Source organism: Natrix helvetica (genome assembly GCF_964273705.1).
Source record: "Natrix helvetica genome assembly, chromosome: W".
Classification (NCBI taxonomy): domain Eukaryota; kingdom Metazoa; phylum Chordata; class Lepidosauria; order Squamata; family Natricidae; genus Natrix; species Natrix helvetica.
The window spans coordinates 55,081,444-55,103,533 of record NC_138555.1 but is presented as its reverse complement, the minus strand read 5'-3'; the positions used below and the strand labels follow the sequence as shown (position 1 = coordinate 55,103,533).

The window sequence follows — 22,090 nt, the reverse complement described above, 5'->3', positions numbered from 1 at the left end:
GTCTGGGGGGGCAGGGGAGGCTCTTTTCGCCCTCCCCAGGCTCCTATAAAGCCTCTGGAGCCTGGGGAGGGCGAAAAATGGCTTTTAAAAAGGGTGAACTCAGCGCCTCGCATGCCCTGACAAATGGCTCCATGTGCCACCTGTGGCACGCGTGCCATAGGTTCGCCATCACTGATTTATAGGATCCGAATTGGAATGGAGAAAAATGGTTTTGTGCGTGCGTGAGTCTGTGTGTGTGTGTTGGAGTGAGCGAGGGATCCAGTAAGGGAACTGCGCCTATTTAGAAAAGGTAAATTATGGCAAACATGATCAGTCGAAGATAAGTATGGGGACAGGTTGGGCGGTAGAGAGAAAGTGATAAAAGAGTGGGAGAGAGGAAGAAAAGAGGGAAGAGAGACAGAAAGAGACAGAGAAGGAGAGAGAAAGTGACAGAAGAGTGGGAAAGGAGAGAGAAAGAGACAAAGAGAAAGAGGGTGAGAGAGACAGAAAGAGACAAAGAGGAGAGAGAAGGGAGAAGGAGAGAAAGTGACAGAAGAATGGAAAAAGAGAGAAAGAGAAGAGAGACAAAGAGAAAGAGGATGAGAGAGACAGAAAGAGACAAAGAGGAGAGAGAAGGGAGAAGGAGAAAGTGAAGGAAGAATGGAAAAGAAGGAGAAAGAGAAGAGTGACAAAGAGAAAGAGGATGAGTCAGAGAGAAAAGAGAGGAAGAGGAAAGAATAAGAGAGAACATCTCATTTCAACCCTGAGGTGCAAATATTCTGTGATTGGTAATTTTATTTGTCCATTTACTATCCAATACTCTCATTTCTCCTTACGTTCATCAAGAATTCCCTTCTTTTTATTGAATTTTTCACAATACCTTGAGAACAACTTTTTCAGCATAGCTTTACAGCTATTTAAAATATATAGTAATTTAGGTCAGGTTTTCAGAACATTAGTCTATTTATAAGTCACTAAGTGCAAAGAAACAGAATTCAGAAAGTTGGCTTCCCTTTTTGTAATTGCCTATTGTCTGCTTAATTTTCTACCTACATTTTTGATAACTGATATTCACTGTTGACCCAAGAAGCCCATCGTAGAAAGAAATCCTCCCTATGAACTTTGTTGGGTTTCCATGGAATGAAGTTTGATCTTTTTCTCAACCATACAGTAGCATATTCTTTCTAAGGAGGATATAATCAAGATAGTCCATAATTGCCTATCAATCTAACAGTATGGCGATTGACAATCTCTTTATATTTCAACTCTAACTCTTTCAGTCTTAAAGGTTTGGTGGGGAGAAATCCAAAAATTCTTTTAAAGAGGATAAAAAATGCTTGCACAATTGCATCCATGGAGACATATATATACACACAACACACAGAGAAACAAACTTAACAAAGTGCTAAGTCTGCCCACCAACTAACACTCTCTCTCTCTCTCTCTCTCTCTTAATGCGAGCGAGCGAGAGCGTGTGTATCCCTCCTTCCTTCAGCACAACACTCTCGCTTGCATCCCGGCTAGACGAGAGGGACTGCAGAGGGTCTCCCCGCGTCTAGGGCAGCGAGTCATTCGATGGGAAACTTTCCTCCTGGAAGGAATGACCTGGCTTGGCTCCTGCTTTTGATCTGCCGCCCAACAACCGAACGGAGAAGCAAAGAGGCAGGAGAGACGAAGCGGGAGCATGCTTCCTTCCGCAGATGAGTTTTATGGGGATGCTGACTTCATTTTCCAGCAGGACCTGGCACCTGCCCACACTGCCAAAAGCACCAAAACCTGGTTCAATGACCATGGGATTACAGGCTTTCGATGAGGGTTAAGCTTGTGGTCTAGTATGATTGCAGTGGTGTACCAATTCTGGATTTGTTCTGGGACCCCCCTTATGCTGCAAGCTTCCCTCAGTTTGGGATCTAAGGTGTTTTTGAATGTGTAGACCAAGAGTCTTTCTGGCCAGTATCTCAGTCTTCCAGCTATTCTCCGGAACTCCCAAACTAATTCCTTCACGGGAGGCCCAGCCTGTTGCAATCCCTGGATCTGATCTTATGATTCCATGTGTTGGGCCACATTGCTAAATCGGGCACGCATCAGTTGGATGAACCCGGTTGCATCTTCTACCTCAGGAGCCGCCTCCTCATGGAGCTCCACTATCCAATGTGCACAGCACAGTGGACCAACACCAGCAGATGACATGGCTCCCCAAATCAACAGAGACTGTGGAAACTTCACACTGGACTTCAACCATCTTGCAGTGTGTGCCTCTCCATTCTTCCTCCATACTCTGGGTCCTTGGTTTCCAAATGAGATGCAAAAGTTGCTCTCATCAGAAAAGAGGACTTTGGACCACTGAGCAACAGATCAGGTCTGTTTTTCTTTAGCCCAGGTAAGACGCTTCTGACGTTGTTTGTTGTTCAGGAGCGGCTTGACAAGAGGAATACGACATTTGAAGCCCATGTCCAGGATCCGTCTGTGTGTGGTGGCTCTTGATGCACTGACTCCAGCCTCAGTCCACTCCTTGTGAAAGTCCCCAACACTTTTGAATGGCCTTTTCCTGACAATCCTCTCCAGGCTGCGGTCATCCCTGCTGCTTGTGCACCTTTTTCTTCCACACTTTTCCCTTCCACATAACTTTCTATTAATGTGCTTTGATACAGCACTTTGGGAACATCCAACTTCTTTTGCAATTCCTTTTGAGGCTTTCCCTTCTTATGGAGGGTGTCAATGATGGTTTTCTGCACAACTGTCAGGTCAGCAGTCTTTCCCATGATTGTGATTCCTACTGAACCAGACTGAGGGACCATTTAAAGGCTCAGGAACCCTTTGCAGGTGTTATGGCTTAATTAGCTGATTAGAGTGGGACACTTTGAGCCTAGAATATTGCACCTTTTCACAATATTCTAATTTTCTGAGATGGTGGATTTGGGGTTTTCATGAGCTCTAAGCCATAATCATCACAATTATGACAAATCACGGCTTGAACTATCTTGCTTTGCATGTAATGAGTCTATCTCACGTATCTCTACATGGGGCTTCCCTTGGGATGTGCTCGAAGACTGCAGCTAGTCCAGAACGCAGCCGCGCGGGCTATTTTGGGGAGTACTAGGTACTCCCACGTAACACCGCTCCTGCGCGAGCTGCACTGGCTGCCTGTAGTCTTTCGGGTGCGTTTCAAGGTGCTAATCACCATCTTTAAAGCGCTCCATGGCTCAGGACCTAGGTACTTGCGGGATCGCATCCTACCACACACTTCCCTGCGACCGATTCGCTCTCACAGGGAGGGGCTCCTCCGGGTGCCGTCCACTAAGCAGTGCCAACGGGTGGCACCTAGGAGTAGAGCCTTCTCTGTGATGGGCCCAACCCTCTGGAATGACCTCCCCCCCGATATCAGAACCACCACCGACTTTCTCTCCTTTCGACGAAAACTGAAGACTCACCTGTTCCGTTTAGCCGGCCTGGACCATTCGTAACCTTATTATACCTCCTGGCAGATATATTTTAACTGGGTAATTTTAATTGGGTATTTTTTAGGATTGTTGATATACTGTTTTATCTACTTTACTTTGTACAGTGTCGTAGTGACTCCTCTTCTATGTTTTTATGTTTGTATGTTTGTATTCCATTTTATCTGTTTTATTTGATTTGACTGTACACCGCCCCGAGTCCCTTTGGGGAGAGGGGGCGGTATAAAAATCGAAATAAAGGTAAGGTAAAGGATTAGTTTCACCTTTTAAGTTGCATTACTGAAATAAATGAACTTTTGCACATATTCTAATTTTTCGAGTTTCACCTGTATGTTGCGCTTCACCACGCCCAGCAATACACATCGCCAGTCGCCTCCACGCCTCGCCTGCTCAGCTCACCAAAGGTAATCATGCCACCTGCTTGCTCTTCGCCTTTGGTCATGGGCCAGGCCCCAGGTACGCTCCATTCCCCGAGGTCCTGGAGCCGCTGTCCGCATCGGCTGGGGAATGTGCCATTCCCCGGATCTGGCCTTGCCCAGAAGCCACCACCTGCTCACCCTCTGCCTCGCTCACCTACCTTCCATTCTGGTCGCCTTGGTGGTGGGGACACAACGAGGCTCAGACTGCTTTCGCGGTAAGCCTCCAGCTGCTGGTCGTTTTCAGCTGCCTCCCGAGCAGCTCGGCTGCAACGCTGTCCATCCGGCACATCAGGCTGTTCTCCTGGCCAGGTCTGGTGGCTGGCTGTGAGCAGCAGCAACAGGCAATGGGGTGCACAGCCAGCGCGAAGAACAGAACAGCGGTGACATTCACAAGTCAAGTCTCATGACCATTGCCGCCATCGCCGCCCTGTTTGCACTGGCTGTGCATGCACAACCCATTGCCTGCTGGTTAATCACTTCTTAATGGAGCACCCACAACTTCTGAAGGCAAAACTGAAAACAACTGCTGGCTCATATTTAACTGGTTTAACTATGACTCCCAAGATCCCTCTCACACTTACTATTAAGCCTGGTTTCAATCAATCTATTTTTGTACTTTTGGTTTTTCTTGCCCAAGTGTAAGACTTTACTTTTCTCTACATTGAATTTCATTTTGTTAGATGTTCAAGTCTGTCAAGATCCATCTGGATCTTGAGCCTATCTTCTAGGGTGCAATAAAAATGCATTATTGCAATAATGCAATAAAATTAGCCTGCCATGATCTGTTTTTGACAAACCCATGTTGGCTTTTGGTTATTATTATTATTTTTTGTTTCTAGATGTTCGCTGATTTGTTGCTTATCTTTTCCAGAATCTTCCCAGTTATTGATGTCAGATTGATAGATCTGTAATTTCCTGGATCTTTTTTCCCCCTTTTTTGAAGATGGGAACTACATCAGCTCTTTTCCAATCCTCTGGTAGTTCCCCAGTGCTCCAGGATTTTTGAAATATGTGGTATAGTGGTTCTGAGATCATATCTGCTAGATCCTTTAGAACTCAGGGATGTAATCCATCAGGTCCCGGTGATTTGTGTTTGTCAAGATCAGACAGGTGTTCTCTTATTATTTCTTTGCTTATTTTCATTTTAATTTTTAGTCTGTCTTTTACAGTTGGTTTGATCATCATTATGTTCAATTTGGACATATTCTTCTTGCAAGGTTTGGGGTTTCTCACTTTGTAGGTTTAGTTTCAGAGTGGTTAGTTTCCTAGACCCTTCCTAGAGCCTACAATAAGCTCTCCTCTCCGCAGCCGGCTCGCCTCCTCCTCCGCTCTCTCACTGGCTCGTCTTTTTGTTCTCTGCCGATCGTTGCTTTGCCCCACGGATGATTTTCCTCCTTGCTCCACAGGTGACCCCACTCACCCACCAGCTGGCCTCCTTGTTCTCTGCCGGTTCGTTTTGCCTCTCCGCTCACCTCACTTCAATGGGCCTCCAGACTCTTGGGTAGGCCTCCTGAGTGCAGCTAGGCTTCTCTCAGCAAGCTAAGTTCCCTGCGGGCCGCTGCCCTTGGTGACGTTTTCGTCCTATTTCTCCAAATCTCCGTTTCCTTTCTCCACTCTTTTCTTTTTCTAGGATTTATGTCTCCCTCTCCACCTCTCCTCCTATCGTTTATCTTGGATTACTAGCAACTTTCTCCCCACGATGTAACTATTCTTCCTCAGTTGCCCCGATCTTGGAAGGATATCCACGTTGTAACCCTGTAACATTTCCCTCCCAAGAGGCGGGGGCGGAACAAAACAGTACGAGGATTTGATGCCGTGACTAATTTCCTCCTTTGCGAGGTGACTCCCTCCCTTCCACATAGAGATGCGTATTGGAGAGTGACTCACTCCACGATTTCAAGCGAATTTCCGGATCCAAAGATACTCTTGTTTTTCTTCTTTCCTTTGGTGCTGTTTCCCCCCAGTTCCCTAGAGGAGGAATTAGAGCCGCTCTTCCAAAGCCAGGAAGAAATCCCAGGTTTCCTTACACTTGTGACCGGGGAATCGCCGGTAAGCAAATTTCGGCCCAGAGCGGTGGAGGTCTTTCTAACTCGGCCCTTCTTTTGTCTGCCTCAGCCCATCTTTTTGGTGGCGCGTGGAATTCTAGAGGCACAGGAAGCTTCAAGTATCCCCGTATATTTTATCTCCCCGGCTCGAAGGCCTGTCTTTGATGACCAGCAACGTGCGCAGTCCGGAGCGCTGCTCGCAGCCAAGGCATACTTGAGAAAGACGTCAGTCCCGGAACGGGTGCATAGGGAGCTCTCTAAAGATCCTTGGGTTTCGCCGGAAAGGGGCAGGAATGGCTTGTTCCTCAAGTCCACAGCTATATAAGCTGTCTTGGAATTTTTTTCTCGCTCTATAGACGCGGGGCAAAAAAGAAAGGGGGTTCTTCCGCTCCTTGCGCGTGATGCACTTCCTGTTTGCGGCTCTGCTAGAAACTAGAACTGCTGCTTCTAAAGTGAAGGGGAGCAGGCCCTGAGAGGAGACTGGTTTGCTGCTGTCGCTGTTCGGAGGAGCGAGCGGGTGAGATCCGGGACGGTGGGAGCTGCTCGGGTGAGAAAAGCAGTTATGGTTCGCCGCCAATTTTTAATGCGCCGGGGGGGGGGGAGGAAAATTGGGGCTCTAAGCAACGGGTCTCGCACGCCCTTCCCCAGGCGGGCCTCTTTTGTGGCTCGTACTCTTTCCTGATTGGCCAAAGGGCGCCGGGGAGGGATGGTGATCAACACAGAGAGGATGGATTGGCGACGTCCCACCCAGTTCCCCGCTGGCGTTAGGTGGAAAAACGTGGAGAAGGAAGGTGTTTGCCGCCTTCCCCCTGCTGCTGTGACTCCAGGTCGTTTCCTCCCCATTCTGTCTCTTACCTTGTCCGCAGGATTGCCTCTTAGCGGCTATGCATGGGCAGAAGCAGGAACACTTTAGATTAGAAGCGCTGAAGAGGCTTGCCTGCAGGTGGAAGAGATCCCCTAGAGCAGTGTTTTTTCAACCTTGCCACCTTTAAGATACAGTAGTGGCCAACATTGAACCTTTTGGGAAAAGTGTATTTTTGAGGTTTGGTGGCTAATACCACTTTTTTTGGAGTAGTACCATACATTATATATCAATGGAAAGATACTTTAATCCAGAATGTAATGCAACCAAGTCCGTTCAATTATCTGTATTCTATGAAAAGTTATACCCAAATAACCAGAAAAAGGAAGCACAACTTGCTTAGGTTGATGTCAGGTAGCTTTCCTTCATCTGATTGTAGCCAATGAGCATGAGTGTTTAGACAGCCAATCAGGTGTCATCTTGTTTTGGCAATGAGCTAATCCGTTCACATGATGTCATGTATTGAAGCTGAGAGGAGGACATTTGTCAGTGTGTTATGTGATCACTATCAAGTTGGTTGGTAGTGAGCTTGTAAGATGTAATAAAATTAAAGTAATGGTTGACCAGTTGACTGGTTGCCCAGAAAGCTATGTAAAATAGTATTATTAAATGAACAAGGCTACAGTTATAAAGAAATTATAAGAACAATTGGTGGAAACTTAACCAAAGGTGGCATTTCTAAGTTTTTGAAGAGGTCCTTATGGAGACTCAAGTCACTACAAAACCACATTGATAAAGGCAGGAAAAGGTGCACAACAGCAAGTGATGATAGAAGAATTAAGAGACACTGCCTACGTGACAGAAGAAAATCATCTGGGTGTATACAAGATGAAATGGTGCAATGCAATGTGAAGTTGAGTGCAAGGACTGTTTGGCACAGACTGTGGGAATTTGGCTTAAAATCTAGAATTCCATGAAAAAAAAACCACTTTTATCTCTCAAACAAAGGTTGAAAAGATTAAACTGGGCTAAAACCCATGTTACCTGGACAGAGGAACAACGGACAGTGTTATTTGGAGTGATGAGACGAAGATCTCCCTGTTTGGTAGTGATGGCATAAAATACGTAAGGCGAAGAATCGGAGAAGATTTGCATCCTGATTGCATTACATGTACCATGAAACACCCAGTCAGTGTTATGACATCAAAAGGTGTGGGCAGAATTTGTGTGAGTAATGGGAATATAAATGGCCAAAAATACATTAATGAAATACTTGAGCCCAAACTAAAGCCTTCCACAGATGATCTTTTCTAAGACAATGAAGCATTTATATTTCAACAGGATTCAGCTCCATGTCATGTTGCTGCTGTGTGCAAAAAGTGGTTTCAAGATAATCATATTCCACTGCTGGAATGGCCTGGGAATAGCCCAGACCTTAACCCAATTGAAAATCTATGGAGCTGACTAAAGAAACCTGTTAGTCAGAAGCAGTGACGTGCAGTGAGGGTTATGGCTGGTGAGGCTGGTGACGTCATCAGGAAGGCGGAGCCTCAGCCTCCTGCTCACGTGGTCCCATTCCCCGCCTTCCTGAGTGAACATTAAGGGGACCGCGGAGTGCACTGTAGCATTGCTTCCTCCACCGGCCCCAGTCCCTCCCCCCCCCCCTCCTTCAAGGTCTCCTACCAACCCAAAGCCCGATCCCCAGCTCTCTCGGGCAAGTCTTGAGCGGGGTGAATGGGAAAGCAACGAAAGGGGCTGCGCTTTCACCCCGCTCAAGCCTTGCCGCCTGCAGCCACCGCCCGCCCTCGCTGCCCCTTTCGTTGCTTTCCCACGCCCGCTCTCGCCTCTTTTGTTGCTTTCCCACCCGCCCTCCCTTTCGTTGCTTTCACACCCGCCCTCGCTGCCTTTCGTTGCTTTCCCACCCGCTCTCGCTGCCTCTTTCGTTGCTTTCCCACCCGCCCTCCCTTTCGTTGCTTTCACACCCACCCTCGCTGCCTTTCGTTGCTTTCCCGTGCCCGCTCTCGCTGCCTCTCACTGCCTCTTTAGTTGCTTTCCCACCCACCCTTGCTGCCTTTCGTTGCTTTCCCGTGCCCGCTCTCGCTGCCTCTTTCGTTGCTTTCCCACCCACTCTCGCTGCCTCTTTCGTTGCTTTCCCACCCGCCCTCCCTTTCGTTGCTTTCACACCCGCCTCTAAAGCGCGCCAAAGCCTCCTTCGTCCCCCCCAGCGCGCGCCCTTTTTATTTCCCGCAACACCCCCCCCCCCATTTCGGGAAAGCTTTCCCCATTGCCTGGGGGGTGAGGGGGGCGGCTCCTCTCCCCCCACTCCCTCCGTCCCTGCCTCTCTCAGCCCCAAAGCTCCGTCCGCGAGACTCACTTCCAAGGCGAAGCCCTTGTGTCAGCGAAGCCCTTGTCGCCCCGAGCTCTTGTTTGCACTTCCGCCCCTTATCTTCGCTCTTCCCCGCTCTGGCTCTGGAAGGGCCGGTGAGGTTGGCTCCAGCTGAGAGCGAGAGGGAGGAGAGGAGGGGGTAGCTGCGGGCTAGAAGTTATTATGACTCTCTTGCCATTACTTGTTATTGTTTTTAACAATGTTTTTAACAATGCTGTTTTTGCCTTAGATTCCTCTCCTCTGCGCGCGCACCTTTCCTCCTGGGCTCTCTCCCGCCAACCTCACCAGCTGCTTCTTTTGCCCTGACGTTTCCCGGCAAGGCAAAAGACTTTTGCATTGCAACAAACTTTTGCAACATCATTTGCAGCTTGGCCCGGAGCTCAGGCATTCTAAAACGCTTCCTTTCGCCCGTGGAAGAGCTCATGCGGGCGAAAGGAAGCCCACATCCCGCGGACTAAAGCGCTTCCTTTCGCCCGCATGAGCTCTTCCACGGGCGAAAGGAAGCGTTTTAGTCCGCGGGGTGCGTGCGAGAGGAGAGAATATTCAGGCATTCTCTCCTCCTCTTGCACGCACCCCGCGGACTAAAAACGCTTCCTTTCCGCGGGGTGCGTGCAAGAGGAGGAGAGAATGCCTGAATATTCTCTCCTCTCGCACGCACCCCGCAGACTAAAACGCTTCCTTTCGCCCGTGGAAGAGCTCATGCGGGCGAAAGGAAGCGTTTTAGTCCGCGGGATGTGTGCGAGAGGAGAGAATATTCAGGCATTCTCTCCTCCTCTCGTACGCACCTCGCGAACTAAAACGCTTCCTTTCGCCCGCATGAGCTCTTCCACGGGCGAAAGGAAGCGTTTTAGTCCGTGGGGTGCGTGCGAGAGGAGAGAATATTCAGGCATTCTCTCCTCCTCTCGCACGCACCCCGCGGACTAAAACGCTTCCTTTCGCCCGTGGAAGAGCTCATGCGGGCTAAAGGAAGCGTTTTAGTCCGCGGGGTGCGTACGAGAGGAGGAGAGTGTCAGGGGGAAAAACGCCCTGTAGAAATTTGAGATCAATGGATCGGGCTGATTCCCTTCCGCATATCTTTTGAGATATTAAGAAAAATAAAAGTCTTTAATAAGTATTCTAATTAATAAACAAACTTTAATACGAAAATAATAAAAGTAAATGAAACAGAAAATAACTAATGGTTACATTTTGATAATGAAAGCTTCAGTTGCCAAGTTGGCAGCCGAACAAAGAAGAAAGGAATTTTGGAATGTGTAACGCATGCACAATAAATCACTTTCAGATAACATTTTGTTTTATGACCTGCGCAATAAAGCTTTCTTAGTTTAACTCTTGAATGTCAGTTCAGGCCTAGCAAACTTTTTAACATCGTGACACCCCTTCTTTTGCTAGTCTGGGCTGACGTCATCAAATCATCAATTAAGGCACATCTTCTTTCGCAGATATTCGTGTTGATTTGCGGCAAGTGGTTTGTTAAGCATGTCTGCGATCTGATCATGTGTAGAAACATATTGCAATTTAACAAAACCTTGCTTAACTAATTGCTTTGTGTTTTGATAACGAATGTCAATGTGTCTCGACCTAGAACCTGTGAAATGTGACTCAGAAATATAAACAACAGATACATTATCTTCCATCACGGTGATTGGTCGAATCAGACATGTCCAGATATCTGTGATCAAAGCATCAAACCACGTTAGAGAATTACAAGCATCTGAAACACAAGCATATTCAGCTTCAGTAGATGAACATGAAACAAAACTCTGTTTTCTCACTTGCCAGTAAACAGGACAACCATTTAGGAACATCATGTAACCAGAAGTGCTTTTGCGTGACTTCTTGTCGCTCGCCCAGTCGGCGTCAGCAAAACAAATCAACTTTGGTTGATCAGTGTGTGTTGGTTCTAGCAATAACTTCATGTGCTTAGTGTGTTTCAGGTATTTCAACAACTTCTTAATGCATGACCAATGAAATTGTGTTGCCTTACCTACGTGTTGTGATAAAAGATTAACACTAAGTGCGATGTCAGGTCTGGTCCAACTACTAATGTATAATAGTGAACCAATGACTGAACGATAAAGTGTTTGATCCTCGAACTCAGGACTTGGTTCATGTGTTAAGTTGTGAAAATCTGTTTGCATGGGTTCTTTGTTGTGCTAGCATCTTTCATGTTGCAATGATGTAGAATGTGGTCAATTTTCTCTTCTTGTGAAAGACTAAACCCCTTCTGTGTCTTTTCAATTTGAACACCTAAATAAGTGCTAATGTGTCCTAAAGATTTTAGTGTGAAGTATCTCTGCAAACTTTTAGCAAAAATCTCACTCATTTTCTTATTTGGACCAATATAAACAATATCATCAACATAAACAAGAATTATCTCATATGCATTGTTAGATCTTTTTGTGAACACGCATTCATCAGTTTCGGACTTAATGAAGCCCATTGAATTTAGTTTGTCAGTAAGACATAAATACCACATTAAAGCTGACTGTTTCAGACCATAAAGACTTTTGTTCAGGAACCAGGTATCCCCTTCTTGCTTTCGGAATCCTGGAGGGCTTCTTACGTAGATCTCTTCATCTAGGTCTGCATGTAGATAAGCTGTGTCCACATCAAATTGGAAAACTTCTAAACCAAGAATAGTTGCAGTGGTTAAAGCAATTTTTACACTTTCAGTTCTGACTGTTGGTGAGTAAGTGTTTGTGTAGTCCTCAGGATAACGTTGAGCGAAACCCTGAGCTACAAGTCTGGCTTTGTATAAAGACTCACCATTCGGTTTCTTCTTGATTCTGTAGACCCATCGGGTGCCAATGACTTTCTTGTTTGCTGGAGGTTTTGCAGGTGTGAATACATTAAGTTTCTTTAAACTGTCCATTTCATCCTGCATTGCATCATACCACTTGTCTTGTTCTGAATCAGGAAGCTGTTTGATTTGTGTGAATGTCTCTGGAGGAAGAGTAACGTTGCAAATCAAAGGTAATGGTGATTTTGTCAGTTGCCATGAATAACGTTGTGGAGGGATTCCTTTTGTGGCCCTCTTGGAACGTCTAGGAGCAACAGTCTAGTCTTCTTCTTCTTCATCATCATCATCCTCGTCCTCACGTTCGTCGCTAGCATCAGCATCCGCGGCTTGCGAAGACGGAACATCAGGTTGTGAAGAACTGGTAGAAGGAATATCTGCCTGCAAATTGTCATCAGGCTGCGTGGCATCTGGAACACCATCTCTAGGAAAATAAACTTCAGGATCATTGGAATGAATCCTGGACCAGTCAATATCTTCCTCAAAATTAGCAGATTGTGAAATGACAATCACATGTTTAGTATCAATGAATTTGAACCATTTTGAATTATCATCAATACCCATAAATCTCAGTCTCTTTGCTACTGTACCTCCCTTTCTTCTTTGACTTAAGGGAGTGTTCACCATAGCATATGAACCAAAAATGTGGAGGTTCTTGAGATCAGGCTTGTAGCCATACAGCATGTAGAAAGGTGTTTGATTGATTACACTGCTCCAAGTACGGTTGACAATGTAATTTGCATACTTGATTGCTTCACCCCAGTATGTGTTACTGAGATTGGCATCTTCTAGAAGACAACGCATCATGGTTTGTAGAACCCCTTGTCTTCTTTCTACGACTCCGTTATGAGCCGGTGTATATGGAGCAGATGTCTGATGAAGAATTCCATTCTTACGCATCCAGTCCTGGAAACGCTGAGACATGAATTCTGCACCACGGTCACTTTGGATTCTGGCAATGCGAACTTGGTATTGTGTAGAAACAAAAGCTGCAAAGTCTTTAAAGATCTGAAAGGTCTCAGATTTCTCTCTCATAGGATATACAAATCCATATCTAGAATGATTACCTACAATTGTTAAAAAATACTTTCTGCCACCAATTGTTGGTGGGAAAGGACCCACTATGTCAGTGTGTACCAAATCAAAAATGCGTGTTGACAGGCATGTAGCGTGTTTGGGAATTGCAGCCGCCTTGGATTTAGCCTTTTTGCAAACCGCACAATCCAAAAACACCTTACACCCCTTTAGATCCAAACCTTTTGCGAACTCCGGCATCTTTCTAAGAACACGGAAACTGGCATGCCCCAATCTTCTGTGCCACTTGTGAATACACCTGGAATGCAAAGGTTTACCAGTTAGTGAATTCTCAACATTAACAGTTTCATGAGGACCCTCAGGCTTGCTCTGAGCAACCTGTTTCTGTTTTCTCTGTTTGTTGGCTTTAGGAGCCTTTGGCACAGTAACGTTTTCTCTCTCTGGGACAACTCTCTCTGGGTTCGCGTTGTGCCTTTTTGGAGTTTGCATACTTGCCTGTGCTTGCCCTTTAGGCTTTGGCTTTAAGTAATAAACACCACCAATCAGCATAGTTTCAGCAACAATATCTCCATCTTTAACTAAGTAACTTGCTTTTTCGAGGTGGTGAACCTGGAACTTTAAATCTCTAGACAAGTGACTTTGACTAAGCAAATTACTGGTTGCTGAAGGTATATAATAAACATCAGGGATGTGTGTATCGAGCTCTTCAATGTAAACAGTTCCTTTTCCCATAACCTTACAAGTGTGGTTGGTGAAGGAATACAGTTCTCGATACTCGGGCTCTGGTTCGCCCATCTCTGTGAAAAGTTCCCTTCTGTGGGTAACGTGCACAGCTGCTCCACTGTCTAAAGTCCACAAAAGACGTCTGTCGAACTTTGGATCAGGTTGTGGAACGTTGGTTATGGCCAGTGTTACAAGTGGAGCTTGTGGATCACGCCTTGGACCACGACGACCTTGTCTTCCGCCTCTACCTCTGCCTCTGGAGTCTGTTCCTCTGGGCTGGTACGTGACGGGAGCTGGAACTCGTTGGGGACAATCCCGGGTGTCATGTCCCACACAGTTGCAGGTGTAGCATTTTGGCATCCTTGGAGCGTAGCCTCTTCCTCGGAAGGGACGTCTGGCTGGAGCCTTTGATGCTGGGGGTCGTTGCAGATGTGGCATGGCTAATTGGATAGCTTCCTCCTCCACTAAAAGTCTACAAACGTGGTTAACCGTGCGTTGGGCAATGGGCACGTAGTTAATCTTTGCAATGGCATCTTTCCATTCATAATTCAATGAGTTAATGATGATGCTAATCATTTGGATATCATCGATTACATGGCCACTTTGTCTCAATTCACTTCTCATTCTTTTCAGTTTGGTCAAATGTCCACCAATTTGTTCACCAGGTTTCAACTTCGAACCATGGAACTCAGACATGAGCAAACATGAAGATTCAATTGAAACGGGCCTGTAGCAATCTTCCAAAATAGCCCAAATTTCTTGGGCAGTTGCATCAGGCGGAAAGATACCCTGGATCTCAATTTCCATTGACATGAGCAAAGTCATGATAGCTCTGCTTTCCAGGTCTCTCATTGCAGGTGTCCAGGGCTGAGGAGGAGGATTAAAAATCATGGAATGTGTGCCTTCTCTTCGAAGCAAGAGTGCAATTTCACTGACCCAGGCTTTATAATTCTCTCCTGACTCCTTTAATTTGGACTCACCAGTCAAGGGGGTGACTGTGAATACCTGCTGAGGAATGTGCATCGGAACAATTTGTTGATCTGGTTGCAAAGCTGGTTGTTGAACCAGGGGATGCTGGGGTTGCATCATTGGCCTTTGCGTGGCAACATCAAATTGGCTTCCTCGAATTCGCCTTTGGCTTTGCCTTTTTCCATCTAGGGAGGATTCCACACCGCCAGGGGGTGTTGAAGACTTAACCTTTGGAGGCAAAGTTTTGGCTTCTAAAGAACTCATAGGTAAATCTCTAAAGCTTTGATGAAACTGCATCATCTTTTGCTCTAATAATTTTTCTCCGCCAGCAGATGGCAGTGCAGCTTCACTTCTTGGCTGCAGCCCTCTATACATAGCCGGAAGTTCAATGGGCTCAAAGGGACCACGTGACCTCGGTGACGTGTACATGTCTCTTTGTTCTAATTGACCAATGAACTCTGTGGGGTGTGTCTTAGGTTGTTGTTTTGAAGAAAAGATGGCGTCCTCAGACATTTTGGGAGTGGGGGAGCTCCTCCTACTTCTCTTCATCTCCTCAAAGCACTCTCTCGCGTCCCTAGCATATTTTTCAAAACGTTCTAATCGATATAGATAGCTTTGCATTTCTTCCTCATCATCTGGGAAGATTTCATAAACTTTGCTTTCTGCGTGGGAGGATTTTTTCTCTGCCGGCAGTTGCCGTTTAGACTTTTGCCGTTCATTAATTGTATCTTGATAATGAGGGAGATTTACTGACCTCAGTCCGTAGATCTTGCCTTCTGTAGCTCCTTCCCCCACATCTGGCTCGGCACTTTGTTGCTCCTGGAATACGTTTGAAGGTTCTTGTTTCTCTGTGTCTGAGGAAATAGATTCTTTCAAGCGCTTTCCATGTCCGCGTTTTTTTCTTTTCTTTCTCTTCTTCGACATGGCTAATTAGCCTTAGTCGGTTATCTTAAGATAGCGCGAAGGGAAAATACAGCCATAAATTGTAGCCATCTCAGCTTGTATCATCGACCAACCTCTGCATACCAAGTTGTCAGGGGGAAAAACGCCCTGTAGAAATTTGAGATCAATGGATCGGGCTGATTCTCTTCCGCATATCTTTTGAGATATTAAGAAAAATAAAAGTCTTTAATAAGTATTCTAATTAATAAACAAACTTTAATACGAAAATAATAAAAGTAAATGAAACAGAAAATAACTAATGGTTACATTTTGATAATGAAAGCTTCGGTTGCCAAGTTGGCAGCCGAACAAAGAAGAAAGGAATTTTGGAATGTGTAACGCATGCGCAATAAATCACTTTCAGATAACATTTTGTTTTATGACCTGCGCAATAAAGCTTTCTTAGTTTAACTCTTGAATGTCAGTTCAGGCCTAGCAAACTTTTTAACATCGTGACAGAGAGAATGCCTGAATATTCTCTCCTCTCGCACACAGCTTGGCCCGGAGCTCAGGCATTCTAAAACGCTTCCTTTCGCCCGTGGAAGAGCTCATGCGGGCGAAAGGAAGCGTTTTAGTCCGCGGGATGTGTGCGAGAGGAGAGAATATTCAGGCATTCTCTCCTCCTCTCGTACGCACCCCGCGGACTAAAAATGCTTCCTTTCGCCCGCATTAGCTGTTCCACGGGCGAAAGGAAGCGTTTTAGTCAGCGGCAGAGCTCAGAGCTTTAGAGGCTTTTTTAAAGAGGCAGTCATTCACGGTGAGCTAGCTAACGTCACTTCAGCACTCGCCTTTTCCCCGTTTACATTTTTTTTCCTTTTCATGATTGACAGTGGTGAGGCTCTGCCTCCCCTGCCTCCCCTGACCGCACGTCCCTGGTCAGAAGTGACCCAGCCATAAAACCCAGTTAATAGAAGCAGTCATTCAACCTTGGTTTCACATAACAGCTGCAGAAGTAAAAGACTCGGTTCACTCCATGGGAAGATGTTGTAAGGCCATAATTCATGCTAAAGGTTACCGAACTAAGTATTAACTGACGTGATAATTTTTGTATATCTTGTTTTTTCTACGTGTTTCACTTTTCTTTATAACTGCTATTCTAATAGCAAATCCTTCATAAAGGTTATTGCATTACATTCTTTATTAAATTATCTTTCCATTGATATATATATATATTTATGGTACTACTCAGAAAAAAAGTGGTGTTATTAGCCATCAAACCTCAAAAATACTGTACACTTTTCCCAAAAGGTTTCCACAATTTTGGCCACTACTGTAGGTAGACTTCAACTCCTAGAATTCTTGGATTCAAGTTTGAGATGGGCTGTAACTTTGGTTCAGGCATAAAAGCCAAGCTGCAATATTAAAGGCCCAAAAAATCCTGGTCAAGGCTGAGGTTCCATTTCCTGCTTGTAGGAATTGCTGAAATGACAAATGACTATTTTTATCTGTAACAGAGCAGACTGACCCAGATGGGTGTATCCTGTTGCTCACTTGTTCACTTCTCCTTTTCTCCCTTGAAACAGTATAGCGTCGGCATAATTCATTAGATGCATGTCAACCCCCCCCCCCCTTCTTCCTTTCTGTTCCTTTCGGTAAACAGCACTTAAAGATTTGTACTAGGCGTTTTCAGTTCCTTTTCGAACCATATATGTCAAATGTAACACCCAGCAAATGTATACGTAATTTGGGGTATAAAACCCTGTTTATGCTAACCCTTCGGGGTCCAAACATATTGTCCTTTACTCGTTTGGGCCTATGCATAATAAACTCATTTCCTACACTGAAGTGCTCGGCCTGTGTCCTTCCCTTTTCATACATCAGATGGCGACCGCGGCAGGACTGGTAGGCTGAGGTAATATTTTACTGAGGGCCGTTCAACCCCTCGGGCCCTTGGGGCAGCCGCTCCTGAACATCCTCCAGGCGCCATGGGAGTTTCCTGACTTCCGGGAGGCGGCAGTGACTTCCCTGTGAGGCCGACGGTGCTGTGAACGAGTTCAAGAACCCTGCGGTGTAGGAAAGAGGATTCATGTGATTCCTGGCCAGGACGTGTGAAGTGAAGCCTCAGGCGAGTATCTGTAACAATTGGTACCTGTCTCATTTGCAGACAGAAGAGGGGACTTGATCTCTCCCCTGGACTCGGGACAGCTGTACTAACGAAGTCCGTGTGAGGTAACTGTGTGGGAAGGTTAAGTCACCGCAGTTCTCGTTAGTGGCCGTGAGAACCGGGGCTGCGAGTCGGTGACAGTGTGTTAGGATGGGGGGGACTCAGAGCGTGCCCAACACACCGTTGGCATGCATGGTTAAAGGCTTTGATAGCTATTTTAGAGACCCCTCATATCCCAAAGTAACAAAGGATAGATTGAAGTATTTGTGTAAACATGTGTGGCCAACTATGGGGGTAGGGTGGCCACCTGAGGGATCTCTTAGAGAGGATGTTGCTGATGAGTTGTGGGGGGTAATAGCAGTGGCTCAGGAGAAATACCCAGATCAATTTCCATATATAGATCAATGGGTGAATGCTTTGATTGAAAAAACTGATGATTTGTTGCAATGTCAGGCAGAGATGGTGCGTTTGTGTGTGGCGAGAGCTAACAATAAGGACAGTCGGCGAAATATCATAAGGAAGCAGAGGGACAGGATGCGGAGAGTTTTAGCTGCTGATGAGGAAGCTGCTGTCCCTATTGGTCTTGTGTAATTATGTGGTCAGGAGATCCCCCAGGAGGTAATCAGATGTGTAAATTGGAAACAGGGGTAGCAACTAGTAATTGTCAAAAGAATAGATGCAATCCTGTAAAACTAACTTGCACTCCCACAAAAACTTGGGAAGGGTTATATGGATTAGGAATTTATGCAAAAGGAGCAGACCCTCATGTAACACTCAAATGGAAAATTACCAAAATTACAAGAAAAGTACAGGACACCAAGGGCTTATTTTGGTCATTTTATCTGGAAATGGAAAAATTAAACATACCAGAAATTCCCCGATATGTAACCAATACCTTTGTTAAATTAGCTGAGGACATAGCCCATACTCTGAATGTAGCCAATTGTTTTGTGTGTGGAGGGACTAACATGGGAGAGAAGTGGCCGTGGGAAGCCCAAGAACTTAAGCATTCCAAAGTGTTGGAAATGGAGCAACAAGGTAACCTCTCCTATAATCAAGGAAAAGATGGAGACTGGACCCTTACCACCAATCTGGTGGGAAACGTGTGTTTTAGAAGGAAAAGTATAACTGGATGCAAGGAAGTAGGCAATTTAATATGCACCGGAAAATGGGAAAGTGGAATATGGTGGTCGGGAAGCAATACCACAGAGGGAGTTGATGAACAGGCCCTATTTAAAATTAAGGGGCTGGAGTTTTTGAATGATCCTGATAATCAAACCCTCGTATGGTTACCCCCGATGGACTATACTGGATCTGTGGAAAAATGGCATATGGATCACTACCTGAAAATTGGTGTGGAACTTGTGTTCTTGGCATAATCAGGCCTGGATTCTTTTTACTTCCATTAAGAAATAGGCAGGTTCTGGGGGTTCCCTTTTATGATGAGGTTGGAATTGTAAAGAAAAGGAAAAGAGATGTAGACACATCCATTATAGGGAAAGTTAATGTTGGAGGTAACCATCATAATTGGGGAGATGAGGAATGGCCTGCAGAACGAATCATTCAGGTATATGGACCGGCTGCATGGGCGGAAGATGGCATGTATGGCTATCGCACCCCTGTGTACATCCTAAATCGCCTGATTCGTTTGCAAGCAGTGGTAGAAATCATAACTAATGAAACAGTAAAGGGTCTCATCCAGTTAGCCAGGGAAAGTGCAAAATCAAGAACTTATATCATGCAAAACAGATTAGCTTTAGATTACTTATTAGCTAAGGAAGGAGGAGTATGTGGAAAGTTCAATTTGACCAATTGTTGTATTGAAATAGATGAAAGTGGCAAGGTGATTAAGGAAATCACTGATAAAATGGTTAAAATAGCCCATGTGCCAGTACAGACCTGGAAAGGTCTCAATTTACAAGATATATTTTCAGGCTGGTGGCCTAAATTGCCTGGCTTACAAGCCATTGTGGGTCTTGTGGGATTAATTGCTGCTGGTTGTGCACTACTCCCATGTGTATTACCTATCTTTGTTAAAACTATCACTAACAGTTTATCCTTGTTAGCAGAAAGGAAAGCAACTGCTCAGGTAATGGCTATGTGGGAATATGAGAGGCTTCGTCCAAGAGAGGAACCTGGAGGAGAACCAGAATATGTGACTCTTCTGGATATGTCAGATGAGTCACAAAGGGGGGAGTGAGATGGGCTGTAACTTTGGTTCAGGCATAAAAGCCAAGCTGCAATATTAAAGGCCCAAAAAATCCTGGTCAAGGCTGAGGTTACATTTCCTGCTTGTAGGAATTGCTGAATGACAAATGACTATTTTTATCTGTAACAGAGCAGACTGACCCAGACGGGTGTATCCTGTTGCTCGCTTGTTCACTTCTCCTTTTCTCCCTTCAAACAGTATAGCGTCGGCATAATTCATTAGATGCATGTCACCCCCCCCCCCCTTCTTCCTTTCTGTTCCTTTCGGTAAACAGCACTTAAAGATTTGTACTAGGCGTTTTCAGTTCCTTTTCGAACCATATATGTCAAATGTAACACCCAGCAAATGTATATGTAATTTGGGGTATTAAACCCTGTTTATGCTAACCCTTCGGGGTCCAAACATATTGTCCTTTACTCGTTTGGGCCTATGCATAATAAACTCATTTCCTACACTGAAGTGCTCGGCCTGTGTCCTTCCCTTTTCCTACATCAAGTTCACCCATTTTAAAGGTGCCAAGGTTGAAAAACACTGACCTGGAGGATTGGGATCATTCGCAAATGATGGTCATGGAAAATAATTACAATAAACGTTAGTATAACAACCTATTGTGAGTTAATTGGAAATAATTTATATAATCTGTTACTAATGAAAGTTAGCACCCACCCCTCTTAGAAGAATGAAATATTTTAGGAAATATTAAAAAGGCAGAATATTATATTTCCCTAGATGAGAAAAGGAAAAAAATGATTTTAAAGACAAAAGAGCAGCTCCCTGCCTCCAGCAGATATTTGGTGCACATTAAGACTGGGCCAGCATATCCAAAAAACAAAAGACCTCAGCTCCAGGGTGATGGGATTAAGACATGACCCTTCAGGACATCATAGGATTATCTATCAGCAGAGCTCATCACATGGCACAACCAAGCCCCTTCATTACATCAGCCAGCAAGGTTCAACCAAACTTGATTCAGACAAACATGACTCCACATGGGAGTCTGACTACAGCCAATAGAATACATTCCTTGCCACAGGAACAGGAAGCTCAAGGGCAAGGCACAAGAGAGGGTATAAATAACCCTCACTCTCCACTCCATGTGTTCAGCTGTACCAGGACTTTAAACCCATGTGGTCCTGTCCACCAATAAACCATCTTTCCAATCAGCCTCCATGTTTCCAGTGTCTTTCTCCCCACTTGGAACTGAACCCAGATGAATATTTATTCCAACACTAATAAATTGTGGAACATTTGCTGGCTGGGGAATTCTGGAAGTTGAAGTTGACATAATTAGAAAGTACTGCCCTAGTGCTCAGGAAGATTTATAAATGGGTTGTGGGGACAAGGACTGGACCCAACAAGGTGTCTCAAGGGAAAGATTGTTGTGGACACAGACAAATAAAATTATATACAGTATTCATGCTTTTAGGATAAGAGACCTTAGGAATCCAAACCCCCTCTGTTGTGGAGAGAAACTAATACTTTGCTTCCAAAGAAGGACAAGGTGGTATATTGATTAAAAATTATAGACCAATTTCTTTGTAAAATAATAACTATAAATGTTTTATGGCAATATTGGAAAGATTAAAGAAGATGCTGCAGAATTTTATAAAGTAAAGACCAAGTTGACTTTTTACTGAAATTGAGAGACAAAGTTAGAAGGGTCTTGAATGTAATTGAATATTTGCAATACCATAATAAGACTTGGGCAGCCTTAATATTTTTAGATGGTGAAAAAGCCTTTGACAATTTAAATTGGGTCTTTTTGTTTAGACTTTTGGAGAAAATGGACTTTGGACAGCAATTTAGATCAATCTATACACCCCAAGAGGCATGTATTATTAATGGTGAATTGACCAAATCATGTAGAATTCAAAAAGGCACAAGACAAAGTTCTCCTTTGTCTCCATTGCTGTTTATTTTAGATTTAGAAGTTTTGAATAGATATTAAACAAGACGACAAAATTAGGGATGTGAAAATTTAAAAAAAGTTACAAACTAAGCTTTTGCAGATGACTTAGGTTTTTTTTTTTTTCAAGATTCAAATAATAGTATAAAATATTTGATGAAGAAGTTAAATGACTTTGGAGTTTTGGCTAGTTTTAAAATAAACAAACCGAAAAGATGATGTTGGTCAAGAATATGGCTGTATATAAACATGAAGTTTTAACGAAATATAAAACAGCAGTATAGCTGTTTTATCTAAAACAGCAGTATAGCTG

At 44.7% G+C, this 22,090-nt stretch overlaps 1 protein-coding gene across 4 annotated transcripts in view; it reads left to right on the top strand.

The window, feature by feature from the left end:
- The first annotated feature begins 5,697 nt into the window (after positions 1-5,697).
- Positions 5,698-22,090, top strand: part of LOC309400853 (dnaJ homolog subfamily B member 6-like) — a 123,222-nt gene continuing 106,829 nt past the window's right edge. The window contains exons 1-2 of one of the 4 annotated variants that reach the window (XM_081969565.1): positions 5,698-5,905; positions 6,258-6,448. The gene's annotated coding sequence lies outside the window, so the exon portion shown is untranslated. The remainder of the gene's footprint in view (positions 5,906-6,257; positions 6,449-22,090) is intronic. The other 3 variants (XM_081969563.1, XM_081969562.1, XM_081969564.1) reach the window with 3 other exon arrangements.